This window comes from Pongo abelii, chromosome 19, assembly GCF_028885655.2.
Source record: "Pongo abelii isolate AG06213 chromosome 19, NHGRI_mPonAbe1-v2.0_pri, whole genome shotgun sequence".
Lineage (NCBI taxonomy): Eukaryota > Metazoa > Chordata > Mammalia > Primates > Hominidae > Pongo > Pongo abelii.
The window spans coordinates 17,179,699-17,195,563 of NC_072004.2; the positions used below are offsets into that span (position 1 = coordinate 17,179,699).

At 41.8% G+C, this 15,865-nt stretch overlaps 1 long non-coding RNA gene across 2 annotated transcripts; it reads left to right on the forward strand.

Annotated features, from left to right (window-relative positions):
• The first annotated feature begins 2,517 nt into the window (after window positions 1-2,517).
• LOC134760515 (uncharacterized) lies at window positions 2,518-14,663 on the forward strand. 2 transcript variants are annotated; one of them, XR_010138070.1, is made up of 4 exons: window positions 2,518-2,650; window positions 4,308-4,407; window positions 4,495-4,648; window positions 6,882-14,663. It is a non-coding gene; the product is annotated as an uncharacterized LOC134760515 (long non-coding RNA). The 2 variants fall into 2 exon arrangements; XR_010138071.1 differs by having other exon boundaries at window positions 4,308-4,648.
• The last annotated feature ends 1,202 nt before the right edge of the window (window positions 14,664-15,865 follow it).

Consider the following 15,865-nt stretch of genomic DNA (forward strand, 5'->3'; position numbering starts at 1 on the left):
CAGTTTGGGAGGCAAAAAATCTGCAATCAGTTTCACTGGGCCAAAATCAAAATGTTGTCAGGGCCATGCTCCCTCCAAAGGCTCTAGGGTAAAATCCATTCCTTGCCTCTTCCGGTTTCTGATTACTGGCATTTCTTGGTTAATGACTGCATCACTCCAATATGTGCCTCTGTGGTCACATTATCATCTTCTCCCCTGTTAAATTTTCTTCTGCCTGTCTCTTATAAGGCATTTGTAATTTCATACAGAGCTCCCCAGGAAAAACAGGATAACCTCCCCATCTCAAGATCCCTAATTATTCACACCTAAAATCCATTCTGACATTATAAAGTAACATTCACAAGTTCTAAGGATTAGGACCTGGATATCTTTGGGGGCCATCATATGGTTACTACACTGTGGAGTTGATGTTATAACACCCAGAGAAAAATTATTCCAAGTTACTTTAAGATTCATTGACTTGACTGTACATCTCTAGTAGGGTATACTCTAAGGACAGAAATAATTTTTTAAAAATCTTAATCTTTTCCATAATAATGGTGGTGGTACTATTATAATTGTTCTGAAATTTTTAAAAATGTGTGTATTGTTTGATAAAGTAAATGAGTAATTATATTGGCATAACTGATAATTTGGGTTTCCAACATTGGAGAATAGAGATACAGATGTAAGACTGATGAGGTTAAGTAAAAATCCTGTTGTTTGAATGTGTATTGGAAGTATCGGTTTGAACCGTAGCTCTATTTGGGAGAGGTCTAGACACATCACTATTCAATAGTGATGAGTAGCCCTTGCACCTAGATTGTGGTTTGTAAATACCATCTCCCACCAAAAGGAACCAGGGCCTCCTGAAGAAATCATTAAACCTAGGTATGGGGCAAGAAGTGTGCCAGTTGAACCTGGTATACCTTATCATTTCAGAAAACAAAGAAGTATTGACAACTAGGGTTATGTTAAAGGCCTCAGGAATCAACCTAAAAAGGCTTCCACAGGTCAAAGACGGAACAATTTGAGTATCAATAGGAATAATAACTACAAGGATTTGAAACACATGTCACATGAATTTGTTATATAACAACACTTAAGAAGCAAGCAAATAAACAACTAAATAAACAAAACCTCATTGGTCAGTTTGAGTACCCTAGGGAACAAATTATTATTTTGAAAGATGTTAAATAAAGGAATAAAGCAAGCATTTATTACTTTCCTATATAAACTGTTACCCATCATAGACAACTAGTTGACGAGAGTAAGTTTCTCTTTGTAGAAATAATCCAGTTTATAAGTGAATAAAGAATGATAGGCTTAGAATATTGCTATTTTGCAACCCCAAATGAACTAATGGACCTAGGTAATAATCTTTAATGGCTGTTTAATCTCAGAAAGAGAAACCCGGACATTATATATTTTCTGATAAAACACAAACCTCCTATGAAATATTTTGGCCAAAAAATTAAACTTGAATCACATCAAGCCTATTATCAGTTTATTTTTATTTATTTATTTATTTATTTTTATTGTGCTATCAGTTTATAGAAAACACACGGGGCAGAGGAGCGTGTGAAATAGCACCCTGATTAATCAGTGAAGTCCAGATTCTGGGAAACTCTACAGGACAAAACCCAGTTTCTCCAAGAAATATATTGAAAGAAATAAAAGAGAAATGCCAGGAGATTGAAGAAAGTGACTTAAGTGACATATCAATTAACTTTAAACCGTAGAACTTATTTGGATCCTTATTTAAATAAACTGAAAACCCCCAAATTTCCATCAAGTAGGGAAATTCATTCACTTGATATTTGACAACATTATTTGTGATTTGAAAAGATATAATAAAGATGTCACTCTGTTCGAAGAGTCTCCATCTTTAGAAATTGGTACTGAAATGTTTACGATTCTGAGATGTGCTTCAAAATAACGGGGGCTGTGAGCAGCAGAGGTGGAAGCGTGGCGGGGAATGAGATCGGTAATTCCTCAGGCCGTCCACAGGTACATGAGGGTTCATTTAGAGACAATGAGAGCGAGAAGGCTGCTGCCATCTCCTTGAAGGGAGAAGACGGTAGCGCTGTAACTGGGGACTTAGGCGTTTACTTCAAGAAACCCCGTCGACAAGTTCCTCGGGCCCCTGAAGCAGGGCTCCTGAGGCAGCTCTGCCAGTGTGTAGGTGCGCACCCAAGGCAGCGCGCAACACATTCCGTTGCCGATCTCCCCCTTGGGGTGGGAAGATCTTACAAACTGCGTGTCTCTCCCACTTAAATTCGCAGTCAGCCTTAAATAAACCCGGCAGCCTTCACCACAACACCGCCACCGAGACTGGTAGGGCCTGCCTCAGCATCCGCCACGCCTTCTCGTACCCCGGCAGGGTGCGTGCGCGCTCTCGGGGATAGGGGTCTCCAGCCGAGAGCCCGTATGGAGCAGGGCCACGGCGCCTGCGTGGAGCGGCGCCTGGGCAGCGGAGGCTGTGGACCACATTTCCCAAGAACACTGCGTTCCTGGCCCCTCCCAGTGTCCCAGAGTCCTTTTCGAGGCGGAAGCTGGGTTCCTCTGTGCGTCTTTCTGGGCCGTGGAGCTGTCCGCTCGGAAACCTGAGGGAGTCGTAGTTCAGGGAGGGGTAGCTCTTGCACCTAGGGCCGTTAGGAACGAGTTTTAGGTGCGAATCCCATCTTACGGAAGGTGGTATTGGTCCTTTGGGTGTCCCACCCGTCTCAGCCAAACTGCGGGCCATTTCCTGGGGCAGGCAAGGGGAGTTACTCCACCAGTGGGTGGACTCGCGGCCTCTCGGAGGAGGGAGGAAGTGGAACTGGGGTGCAGGGACGAGTTTCAGTTAATAATGAATAGGCTGGCCAATGGTGGGCCAGGCACAGTGGCTCACGCCTGTAATCCCAGCACTTTGGGAGGCCGAGGCGGGCGGATCACGAGGTTAGGAGATAAGAGACCAGCCTGGCTAACAGGATGAAACCTCGTCTTTACTAAAAATAAAAAAATTAGCTGGGCATGGTGGCGCGCGCCTGTAGTCCCGCCTACTTGGGAGGCTGTGGCAGGAGAATCGCTTGAACACAGGAGGCAGAGGTTGCAGTGAGCCGAGATCGCGCCACTGCACTCCAGCATGGCGACCCAGCGAGACTCCGTCTCAAAAAAAAAAAAAAAAAAAGGAAAAGGTGGCCAATATGGTGAAACCCTCTCTCTACTAAAAATACAAAAATTAGCTGGGCGTGATGGCGCGCGCCTGTAGTCCCAGCTACTCGGGAGGCTGAGGCAGAAGAATCGCTTCAAGCAGGGAGGCAAAGGTTGCAGTGACCCGAGGTGGCGCTACTGCACTCCAGCCTGGGCAACAGAGCGAGATTCCGTCTCAAAAAAAAAAAGAAAAAAAAAGAATGAAAAGGGGACTCACTTCGGAGAAGCTGCCCTCTCTGCAAACTTATTTGAGTAAGGGACTGAAGACTGAAGTTAGGGAGAGGAAGGGGATACACGTCTGTTAGTGCAAGTTGCGTGTCTTGTTAGTGCGAACTTGAACCCAAGTTTCCTTTGGGAAGACTTTGGCGAAAGAGTACGGGAACAGCAGCCACTCCAGAAAGAGAAGACCGCTCCTCTTGAACCCGCCCATTTAACTCCTCCCACAGGCTCTACATTCGAATGCTTCCACCCTGATTTTAGAAGGTTATAGGTGCACAATCGAGGAAATGTCGACAGAGGGCGTCCTTGCTCTATGCAGCATTGTCCACCTGCTTCCTGAGCTTGGATGAATGATTATTCTCTGAACCTGGACTTCTGGCGTTGTGCCTGTATACTCCATTTCCCTGCTTCAAAGCTCTCCTAATTGACTTTATTTTCTGACACTCCCCCACTTTACCCCCTAGGAGTGTTGCTTCTTTTATTTCTTTGCCTGGATGGTTGTTTGGCTCAGTAAATAGACCTAGACCCCACCCCATGGTGTAGAAGCAGTTGGTGAACGTCTATAAAGGGCCAGATAGTACACATTTTAGGCTTTGCGATCTCCTTATGGTTGTAAGTTCTGCTGTTGTAGCACAAAAGCAGCCTTGGACAGTAAACAAATAGGTGTGGCTGTGTTCCAACAAAACTTCATTGAAATTTGAATTTCACTGTAATTTTCACGTGTCATGAAATATATCTTTTTTAACCATTTAAAAATGTAAAAAATAATGTGTGTGTGTGTGTGTTTTAGTTTGGGCTACCAGCTAGCAGTATTTTGCCAATTCTTGGTAGAGAAACAGCAGTCTCCACCTAGGTCTGGGAATTCAGGGAGAGAGGTGCTGGCCAAAATAACAGTTCATGTCCTGCTTTTCTAGATCTGGGAGTGAGTAGGACTACTACTAGACTCTCATTTGACCTCTCCTTTGGGAATCGCAGGGTATACAGTGCCCACTGATTAGTGGGAATTTTGTCAAGGTGGGTCTGATAATCTGGTTTCTTTCCCTTCCCAGCTCTTTATAGTCTTTCTTTCTTTTTTATCATTCTCGCCCTCTCTCTTTTTAGAGATGTGGTCTTGCTATGTTGCCCAGGCTGGGTGCAGTGACTATTCACAGGCCGGATCTAGTGCACTGCAGTCTTGAACTCCCAGCTTACAGTCCTGCTGGTTTCTGAGAGGCAGGGGAAGAAATGGCCACCATGCTCTGCAGCTAGGTCTCAGGTAGGTTTGGGCCATCTCTCTTTTCTGGTTTCTAGGCACATCTCAACTCAGGATGCACCTTTCCAGGCAGAGGTGCATCCTGAGTTGAGATAAGTATTCATCCTGGTTGCAAGATGAATACTTTTCATTCTTCCACTACACAATCATTTTAAAGTTAAGTTTCATCTATGATGGGTATTCTGGGTCCTAGAAGAGAGGTGGTACCTGGGTCAGTCCCTTTCCAGTCTGGAGTCTAACACATACAGATTAAATGAATGTGAAAATATAAAAATGCTTTGTAATTAGAAAGCACTCTGCAAATACACATGTTGCAGTAAAGAAAAAAAAGTATGGTTGACATCTTTCTTTATTCTAGAAAGTGCAAATCTATCTTTTTGGAATACTTAGCACTTCTCTGAACTACTGTATCTTGCCAGCACTTTGCACAGTGCATATTAGAATAATCCATTCAGTTAATATTTATTGAGTGCCTACTTGCCTATTATGCATCTCTTAGTGCCTTTCTGGTTTTTATTTATTTATTTATTTATTTATTTATTTATTATTTTTTATTTTTTTGAGACTGAGTCTCACTGTGTCACCCCAGGCTGGAGTGTGGTGCCGTGATCTCGGCTCACTGCAACCTCCTCCTCCCGGGTTCAAGTGATTCTCCTGCCTCAGCCTCCTGAGTAGCTGGGAGTACAGGTTCGTTCCACTGTGCCTGGCTAATTTTTGTATTTTTAGTAGAGACGGGTTTCGCCATTTTGGCCAGGCTGGTCTTGAACTTCTGACATCAGGTGATCCACCCGCCTCGGCCTTCAAAGTGCTGGGATTACAGGCATGAGCCACCACACCCGCCCCCTTTCTGGTTCTTAAGTGAATCTTCTCCATTACTGCTTTCTTTTGGTTCGAGAAAGGGCAGGACCAGAAATTGGCCTTCTCAGCATCCTTGATCACCTCTATTTTAGTGGTACTAGAGTCCCCTTAGCAGGTGGGACTTCCCAGGACCCTAGTGTAAGGTATTATAGAGTTGGCTCTTGTCCCTTGGTATGCAAATATTCTGCATTTCTTTCTTTTTTTTTTTGAGACGGAGTCTTGCTCTGTTGCCAGGCTGGAGTGCAGTGGCATGATCTTGGCTCACTGCAACCTCCGCCTCCTGAGTTCAAGCAATTCCCCTGCCTCAGCCTTCCGAGTAGCTAGCACTACAGGCACGTGCCATCATGTCCGGCTAATTTTTTGTATTTTAGTAGAGATGGGGTTTCACCATGTTAGCCAGGATAGTCTTGATCTCCTGACCTCGTGATCTGCCCACCTCAGCCTCCCAAAGTGCTGGGATTTCAGGCGTGAGCCACGGTGCCTGGCCATGTTCTGCATTTCACCCAACCACAGATTGGAAATATTGAGCAGAAAACCCTCAAAATAATGCAATAAAAAATTTAAAACTACTGTGTAACAACTATTTACATGGTATTTACATTGTATTAGGTATTATAAGTAATCTAGAGATGATTTAAAGTATTTGGGAGAATGTAAATCAGTTATATGCAAATACTATGCCATTTTTATATCAGCTACTTGAGCATCCAAGGCTTTTGGTATCCATGGGAGTCCTAGAACCAATCCTGGAACCAATACTGAGGGATGACTCTACTTTCATGTAAAATATAGTGCTCAGCATGAATATTAAAATCAGTTTACAGTGGAGATCATTACTTTTCAACTTCTGGATGCAGATCTTATTTTGATATGGCCCAAAATTGTTCTTCAAGAAAAAACCTCTACTCTTGTAGGCATGAAACAGCCAACTTTCTTGTAAGACCAATAGGACTAAGATGATTATTGGTGAATAAGAGAGTGGCTCCTAGCTCCCCTGTCAAAGTTATAATGAATTTAGAAAGAAGAGGTTTGGGGATGAAAACAATTTAGTTTTAGGTTAAACCACATAAGGTACTTATGAGATAGTTCTGGGTGATCACTGACTATATGGCTTTGAAACTTGGGATAGATCTGAGTGAAAAATTGGTAGGGGGAGGTGCGTCCTGAATTGAGATGTTCTCATTTAAACATTTGAATTTAAGAAACTGTATGGGAGGGGGGACCTCTTTTGGCTTTGGAGCCTCCCACCACCCCCGTCTCTGTACAAGGGAGCTGCTTATTTCTTCCTTCTCCCTTCTTTCTTTCCCCTTCTTGCCTATTAAACTCTCTGCCCCTTAAAACCACTCCACATATGTCCATGTTGTTTTATCTAAACCAGCATGAGGACCAAGAACCCTGGTGTTCCTCCACTCATCAGAGCCATATCATTTTGGTGCATTGGCCGGGAAAGGAAATTCAATCATGAAACTGGTGAGTATGGAGCGGATTTCAACTTTAAATCTGTTCTTTAGTCTCAAGGCTCTCTTCCAGCTACCCTGTCGCCAAACTTTCTTTCTCTTTCTATCTGTGGTCTCTCTCTCTGTGTGTCTAATGTGCAGGATTCTGTCTGTTAGAAAAGATCGTGAATCACGGCAGGCAGTAACTCAGTAAGTGTCTCTCTCTCTGCGTTTTCTCTGGCAAGCACATGGTATTTCTAAGCCACCTAGTAGAAATCAGGCTCTAGGCCTCTTCTAAGAATGGGAAGTTTCTGCTTTTAACAGTTAGGAGTAGGATGTCTTCGTGGCCAAATTTTAGTCTCAATATTGTCCCACTGGTAGGAAAATGGCCATTCAGTCCCTATGTTCCTTTAAGCCATCTATTCTGGCTCCTACTAAGACAGTACTTAATTAGTAAGGGGATTTTAAGTCCAGAAGTTAACCGGAACCATTCTTCTATGGGTAAATGCTTTAGCATGGGCTATAATAGCAGGATATAGAGTTCAATCTATCACACCCCCTCCCTTAAAGGGTCTCTTCCCAATTACATGGTTTTTCTTGAAATCCATTTTTTGGGAGGCACACAGGCCACACAAGTCTAGGAGGTCAAAGGAAAATAAAAGGCAGAGAACTGATTGCTTGGGAACAGCGTGACTAAGGCCCAAAACTCAGATCCTCTGGTGCCATGGCTTGGAGGGTCACACTTGCAGTCATGGGTGGAACATTTAAATGAGTGCTGGGAATCCAGGAACGAAGGAGAGAAAATAGTTGGGGGATGCCTCCTACTGCTTTCTTCTCCATCCTGGATTTCATACCAAAAGGAAGGAGACTAAAAGGACGCTTTTATTCTCACTTCTCTTTCTAGATGGGTAACAGACCGTCTTCAACATGCACTCCTCTTGGGTGTATTTTGAAGCACTGAGACTCTTTCGACCTTGAAACTTTGAAGAAAAAGTGGCTTATTTTCTTTTGCAGTCATATCAGGCAGGCCCAGGGAAAATAGTTCCCCAAAATTAAAAAAGTAACTTTCAGGGAAGTCATCTGAGGGTCCCCCTTATTTGGGGCCCCTTCAAGTTCCCTTCTCATTGCAGGACCTTTGGCAAGTAAAGGGAAACTTAGGCCAGTTTTCCGATGACCTTAATAAGTATATAGAAGCTTTCCAAAATTTAACTCAGGTATTTAACCTCTCATGAAGGGATGTTAGGTTGCTGCTAAGTCAAACCCTTACTGTAGGTAAAATAAGCAGCTCTGCAAGCAGAAGAAAATTTTGGAGATAAGCAATGTCTCCTATAGAAGGCCAAAAGGGAAAAAAAAGATAGGGAAGGCAAAGGGGAAACACCATTCCCAATAGGAAAAGAGGCAATACCTCCTGACAACCCTAACTGGAACTCCTTTCTGTGGTGTTTTTCCTTGTTTTGCAGTTTAAAATGGCTTCTCTCTCTTTTATAATGTTCTTCCAACATGGAAAAGGTTAATTTTCCAAACCTTAAAATGTTTGGCATAGAGTTGAGCTAGGGGGAAGGAAACCCAGCCCAGAAGCCTGATATGCTGGCAAAAGGGTAAAAATTTCTTACCAGTCAGGCTTTTGGCTTCTCTCTTCCTGTGGAAACCGGCGAAAGGGATAATAAAGATCATTGTTTATGTTTTCTTTAAATTTATAGTTAATGAAAAAGGATTTGTGAGGTTGGTCTTAAGCTGTAAACAATCTGCTCTTCTTTGTATGTCTTTCTGTATGGTTCTGTTAAAGAAAAGGTATCTTAGGTCAGGATACAGGCCCAGAACCCCATAAGCCTGCTGTTCAAACCAGCCCAGCAAAGTGTCCAGTGGCAAACTTGGCTACAGGCCTCCATCTTGTTTCATGTCATGGGAACATAATCTGCAACCGTGTGGCAATACTTTGTTTTTGTCTCCGCCATTTTACAATGGTGGCTGTCTTCTTGTGCTAAATCAGATAAGCCAGTTTGTCAATCTGGGCTGTGTCAGCTGATCCATCAAGGGCAGGGTTTACAAAACATCTTAAGCACTGATCATAATAGCTGTTTAGGGAGGGTCAAAATCTTGTAGCCTCCAGCTGCATGGCTTTTGGGCCATGGTATCTAATCCTGTGGCTAGTTTCTTGGTCTGGTCCCCAGGAAAGAGGAAAGTATATCTTGAGAAGCAGCTGCTATCTTCTTTGTTTTAGACTATAAACTGTAAACCAAGCTCCTCCCAAAGTTGGTTCAGCTTATGCCCGGGGATGGGCAAGGACAGTTTGGGGGCTGGAAACAAAATGGAGTTGTTTGGGTCAGATCTCTTCCACTGTCTCAGTCACAATTTCGCAGTGACAGTTTCAAAAGCTGCCTGTCCGGGTGGATCACGAGGTCAGGAGTTCAAGACCAGCCTAGTCAACATGATGAAACCCTATCTCTACTAAAAAAACAAAAATTAGCCAGGCGTGGTGGCATGCACCTGTAGTCCTAGCTACTCAGGAAGCTGAGGCAGAAGAATTGCTTGAACCCAGGAGGCAGAGGTTGCAGTGAGCCGAGATCATGCCACTGCACTCCAGCCTGGGTGACAGAGCGAGACTCTGTCTCAAAAAAAAAAAAAAGAAAAAAGCTGTCTGTTGCTCCTTTAAAAATACATTTTACACTCCTGGTTAAGTCATAACCTAATGAAATGTCTTTAGTTTTACCTGTGAGGTTACTTGTTGTAAAGTTCAAAAGCCAAAAATCTTAACTGCTTGGCGTGGCTAAAGTCAAGTAACAAAGGATTTAAAAGAATTTTCTTAAAGAGTGCTCAGCTTAATTAAAAGTGGAAAATCAAGTTATAGGTATATTAAAAGGCCTTTATGTTTTTTCTTTTCTTGAATCTTGTTTTTCTGGAAAAAGGCTCATCTCAGTCAACTGAATTATTTTTCTCCGTTTTTTGTCTTACTACTCTTAATGCATGCATAAAAGTCCCTAAGATAACTTCTGGTAGCATGGGACTCCTCAGGAAACACAGAGGAGGCGCCACAGACCCCGTCCCCAAAAAACCCTCTGTTTTCCTCATGAAACCCCAGGAATTAAAAGCAAATAGTTCCCTCTCAAAATCAAAGGCTCTGTTCTGTTTTGCATTGTGTTATCTGATGGTTTTGAGTTTTGGGGGTATCAGAAATTACTTCACATTTTTTACAAGAAAGCTTTGATGTGTAATAATTAAGTAGAAAATGCACTGTAAGGGATGGCTAATAGTAGTTATAAATCAGGGCCGCTCTTGGCCACCTGGAAGATAAGGAAACATCCTCGCCCTGCACTGGGAGATGAGACTCCCATCAGGGATGGGCTAATTACAAAATAAGCCAATTGGCTTTGGGCTGCCTTGCAATGCAATGCATGGTAGAAGCACTACACCATCTTCTCCCATAGTATCTATATAGTCGTTTCATAAATTAAGCATTACAATAAAAGCATAGCAAGGAGGTCTTAAGACACTAATCTGCCTCTTAGTAAAAGGGTTATAAAAGGTTTGTAAAGATTTCACCTTGGCCGGTTGCGGTGGCTCACACCTGTAACCCCAGCACTTTGGGAGGCTGAGGCAGGCAGATCACCTGAGGTCGGGAGTTCGAGACCAGGCTGACAAATATGGAGAAGCCCCGTTTCTACTACAAATACAGAATTAGCCAGGGGTGGTGGCACATGCCTGTAATCCCAGCTACTTGGGAGGCTGAGGCAGGAGAATCGCTTGAACCTGGGAGGCGGAGGTTGCGGTGACCTGAGATCATGCCCTTGCACTCTAGCCTGTGCAACAAGAGTGAAACTCCATCTCAAAAAAAAAAAAAAAAAGATTTCACCTCATGGTCAAATTGGTTAGGATTTGATGGAATGATCTATAAGGTTTCATGTAAACGAATTGGGGTTAACATTAATAAACTAATGCAAGGGTAAAATTTTGCTTTGAACAAGATTTTCATTTCATAATAAAGGCTAATGAAAGGATTTTGCCTTTTGAGTCATCATTTTGGCAAAATAATTTATGGCAATCTGGAAATTGTCCTTCCTGATACCTAGCTTTTTGAATGGTTCAGAGGGCCCCTGAAACGTTCAGAAAAGAGGTAAACAGGATTATTTGACATGTTTAGTCACATGAGATTGCCAAAATGATGTCCAATCTTATTTAAGTTATAGTTTGGTGAATAATACTAATATATGTTTCAGAATTGTATGGGATTTCTAAGATTCTAATGTCTAAGTATATGCTATCAATCATAATTAAGGGTAAAGTTATTGTAAACCACGAAGATAAACTTGTCAGTCATGTTTTTAACTATCCTGAAAATTTTGTCATTCGCAGACAATTGTCCTGCTTTGTTCCTTTTCAAAAAATGGTTTATAATCAAGCTCTATTAAGGAGTTTAACAGGTGTTCTCAAATGCAGGTTTTTAATAGCTTTAAAGATTGTAACATTGGAATAGAGAAACAATGTATGGGACTCATAAAGAACTAACATGTTCATAAGTATCAAGCAAAACAAGAGTTAAGTAAATGGACTGCACTCAGAAAGTTAAAGCAGACTTTTTAACTTTGCTTGGAATATTGCTGATCCTTGTTTTGTTTTTCAGAGTCAAGAAAAGTTTTAAACTATGGCCTTTAATAATTGAGTAAGGTATACTCCTGTGAACAAAATTTGGAGCATATTTATTTGTCTCTGCCTGGTTCCTCTAGAATTTGGAGACTAGCTGTACTCTTAACTTATGGCAGTATAGGTCTTTGCATCAGTGCAATAAGAATCTGTTTTTCTTTGTCAACAGGACACATTGGAAAAACTGGTTATTTTAACCAAGGCTTGAGGGTGTGTTTCCTTTTAAGGAATCAAGCTTGACATGCAGAGCCAATAAAAGCCCCTTGGGGAGAACTGGCCTCATACCTTGTCTGCACAGTCCCCGCACAAGATTCCTAACCTGTGGTCAGTAAAGAGGGTCACTTTCTAACAGGTCTGGGAGCTCTGAGTTTATCTTGGGACTTCAAGAGGAGAGGATCACCCAACTCACAGGTATTTGAGGATACAAACCCATGTCTGGGCTTGGCTTTAAAAGGTCTTATCTGAGATTCCTTGTAGAACAGTTTCATCGAAGCCAATCCAAAAGGCCTGTGTAGAAATAACCTTTCTTCCTGAACTTTATGCAAACAATCAGGCCATGTATAGGACTAAAGTTTATTCTATGGACAACATACACGGGCCTGTCATAATTTGTTTTTATCAAAAATGAGGACTGGAGAGAAAAACTGTGCTCCAAAGCTTATCATACATTTCTCCAAAACTTAACATACATTTCTTATTAAATCCTAGTCTCAATTGTTTTTAAGCTTTTTGCCTACATATTATACTAACCCTGCTTATTCCTGTGAATCAAGTGGCAATCCCCTACAGTTTGGAAGAAATAAAAAGGGATGGGTAATGTAAAAATCTGAATCAATATGCTAGTTCTGGGCAATTATCCTGCAAATTCTGCCAGGTAATGAAAGTGAGTATGATGCCCATTAACTCAGAGGGTTTTTTTTTGTTTGGGAAAATAAAACCAAGGCTTCATAGACCACCAAAGGAAAATTATGTATCTTGGCAAGTAAAATTTTACATGGAAATTATCTACTACATCACACTTGTGGAAGTTGCTATACTCTGTTATTTGCAGGAGGGTTATACATGATAGGACCTTCTAACTGAAATATTGGACAGAGTTTCCATTGCTGTTGTATTTTGCTTAATTATTATCCTTATAGCACGGATAATAGTTACTGACAAAAAGGAAGCATGAAAGTTTTGCTATCACTGAGTCTGCTGGCACTTTTTATTGGGTTTAGTAATGATTAACACCTCTAGTTGAGGAAAATCTACAGGTACTTAAGAATTAAATCAAAATTATTAACAGGCTCAGGGAAAATGCCGGCTTCAGCCCTGGGTGGCTACAGTCCCTCTTTAATGAATTCCAATCTTCTTTATGGAATTGGTTAGCCCCTTTATCAAGCCCTCTCTTGCTTATATGTCTTGTATTGACATTTGGACCCTGTATACTCAGTACTACAACTCGAACTGTTTCTTCTCACCTTGAAGCAGTCAAACTCCAAATGGTGCTGCAAACTGAACCACATATGGACACACCATTCTCCCGAGGACCCTTAAGTTCACCCCAGGAGGAGCCCTCGCTGCTGTTCCCCATTTGACGCCCCTTTTCAGCAGGAAGTAGCCAGAAAGAGTCGTCACCCAAAACCCCCTAACAGCAGTTAGTGTGATATCACCACAGGGAGGAATGTGGTGGGAGTTATTAAGAAATTATTTTAGGCAGAGAGGCAAAGAGGTCCTTGGGAAGTTTTAGTTTTTTAAAGCATCTCCAGAAAAGTTTCTTGTAAAGCCCCGACTCTTATAGTCAAGCCATCAACCTTTGATATGCAAATGAAGGCCATTAGAAACTGGGTCCACCCAACATGTCAATTCCCACAGTCTTCTTGCCCTTGCCCCACATGTTCCTGGCAACATGGCCACCCCCACCTATCCCCACGTGTGTAGAAAATCATGGCTCCCCATATTTGCATATTAAAAGGCTAGGGTATTTAGCTGGGAGGGCCAGCTCTTTCTCTGGCTATTTGAAGACATGCCTATTTAATCCAATCCCCTGAGCCCTATGCAAATCAAACACTGCCTTCTCCAGCCTCTGTGTATATACCTAGCTGGTATCCGTGGCAGGTGGGGACCTTCTCTTTCAGCTTTGGAGCCCCCTCTCCTTCTGTCTCTGTACAGGTGAGCTGCTTCTTTCTTCCTTCTCCCTTCCTTCTAGCCCCTTCTTGCCTATTAAACTCTTTGCTCCTTAAAACAAAAAACAAAACAAACAACAAAAAAACTCTATGGGAAAGAAGACAAAAACAGATTTTAAAAACTTTCAGTGCTCTAATCTCATAAAAATACATAATTCTATAAAATTGTAGGTACATACTCTTTGTACTCAGAATTTCCATTTAACATTATTTTACAAGAAGAACTCAACTAAGTGCTGGAGCTATGCGGTTCCAATCCTTATTCTGTCATTATATGACATATGACCTCAAGCAAGACATTTCAGCATCATGGACTTCACTTTCCCCATTCATACACAGTGCAGGGCTCGATGCTGTTTACACACTTACACATTTGTACATATCACTGTAGTGCACATGCTTGCCATTTTTAATGGTTATAGTGTTCTAAGGGGCTAATAATTATGAAAGATAGAGCCATGGGGAGAACCGAAACAGAGGAGTAAGAATACATTTACAGGCACATGCAAGTGAACTGACACCAGAAAACAAAGAATGAAACATAACAGCCTTAAAGTTTTAGAGACCAAATAAAGGTTTAGTAAGAAAAACTAGTACTTAGATTTGCATGAAACAGATCCTTAGGATTAATATTTAGATCTTACCAGAAATCTGCCTTAAGAGATGTGATGGGAAAGGAGGGCTATTAGCTTATAAATACCATAAGTTATCAAGACATATAATAGTTAAAACACAACGTATTAGGTATACATCTAGTTGCTTTCTTAATTGCCCTCTACTTAACCCACTTGGCAGATTAACTGACAAGTTCTATTCCCTTGTAAATTTCCTGATGGCCTTGTCACAGGCCTTTTGCAGCTAATTTGCTGCTTTTTAGCATACATAACATGGAAGTGTTCTCTCCAATTTAGGTGCATGCTTAACAAGATTTAGTTGTTTGCACCCGAAAGTTGATCCCAGTTATGTAATTATATCCCTCATTACACAGATATTACATAACTGATGGCATGAGTGAAGAGTTGTCTTTATGAAAACCAACTTGAATGGTTGGAAAGAATTGCCAGTGACACTCCAGGAGCAGTGAGAATCCCTAGTGCCCACATCTTGGTTTCTAAATAGCTACCTATTAACAGGAGCCAGGGATTCTTGGAAAAAGATTTCATTCCATGCCTGGGGCATTGAAAATGCAAGGTCAACTTGAGATATCTTGTGTTAGAAGGCAATCAAGTGTGCAAAGACTAGAGAGTGAATGTCAAAAGGACATAAGAGATACTTGAAGGGCTCCACCTGGCCAAATTTGGGACAATCTGAACATCAGAAACAATGATCATAAATGACTGTTAACACATTGAATCATTTGTTATCACTGCAGATGAAAGCATCAAACTCTTTACTGGTAATTAAACTCCTACACTGGTAATTAAGGGAAAATAATTGCTGACTGTGCCTCTAGTGCATTCCTGGTTGATGAGGGAAGGTTATACAAGAATGCCACTCAACAAATGTAGAGTGATAGAATTAGAAAATTGTCATTTTGCAAACATTGATGAGACAATGGATTCAGGCAACGATCACCGTTGGTTACTTTTTACCAGGTAAAAAGTTGTTGGCAATCAAAATATCCATGTGCTGCCAGTGTCAGTCCACAGACTAATTGCAATAGGAAAAACTACCTTTATATTGAGAAGATCTGGTGACCTCAAATGAGTGATCCATTGATAGTCAACCTGATATTAATGAGACTTTTGATATGATGCACTATGAAATACATCTGTGAGGTGTTATCATTAAAAATGTTTAAACAACCCAATCAAGCCTTTTGTCCTAACTTCTAATTTATGGAAACTACAGAGGGTACCGGAACAACCCACATGTAAATAATCAGTTGAATCCTGAATGTGAGCCATTTTTCAAGACAACTGACCTGCTCTCTTAAAGAGGAAAAACCGTCTGGGCATGGTGGTTCACGCCTGTAATCCCAGTACTTTGGGAGGCCGAGGCGGGTGGATCACGAGGTCAGGAGATGGAGACAAGCCTGGCTAACACAGTGAAACCCCATCTCCACTAAAAAAATACAAAGAAATTAGCTGGGCGTGGTGGCAGGTGCCTGCAGTCCCAGC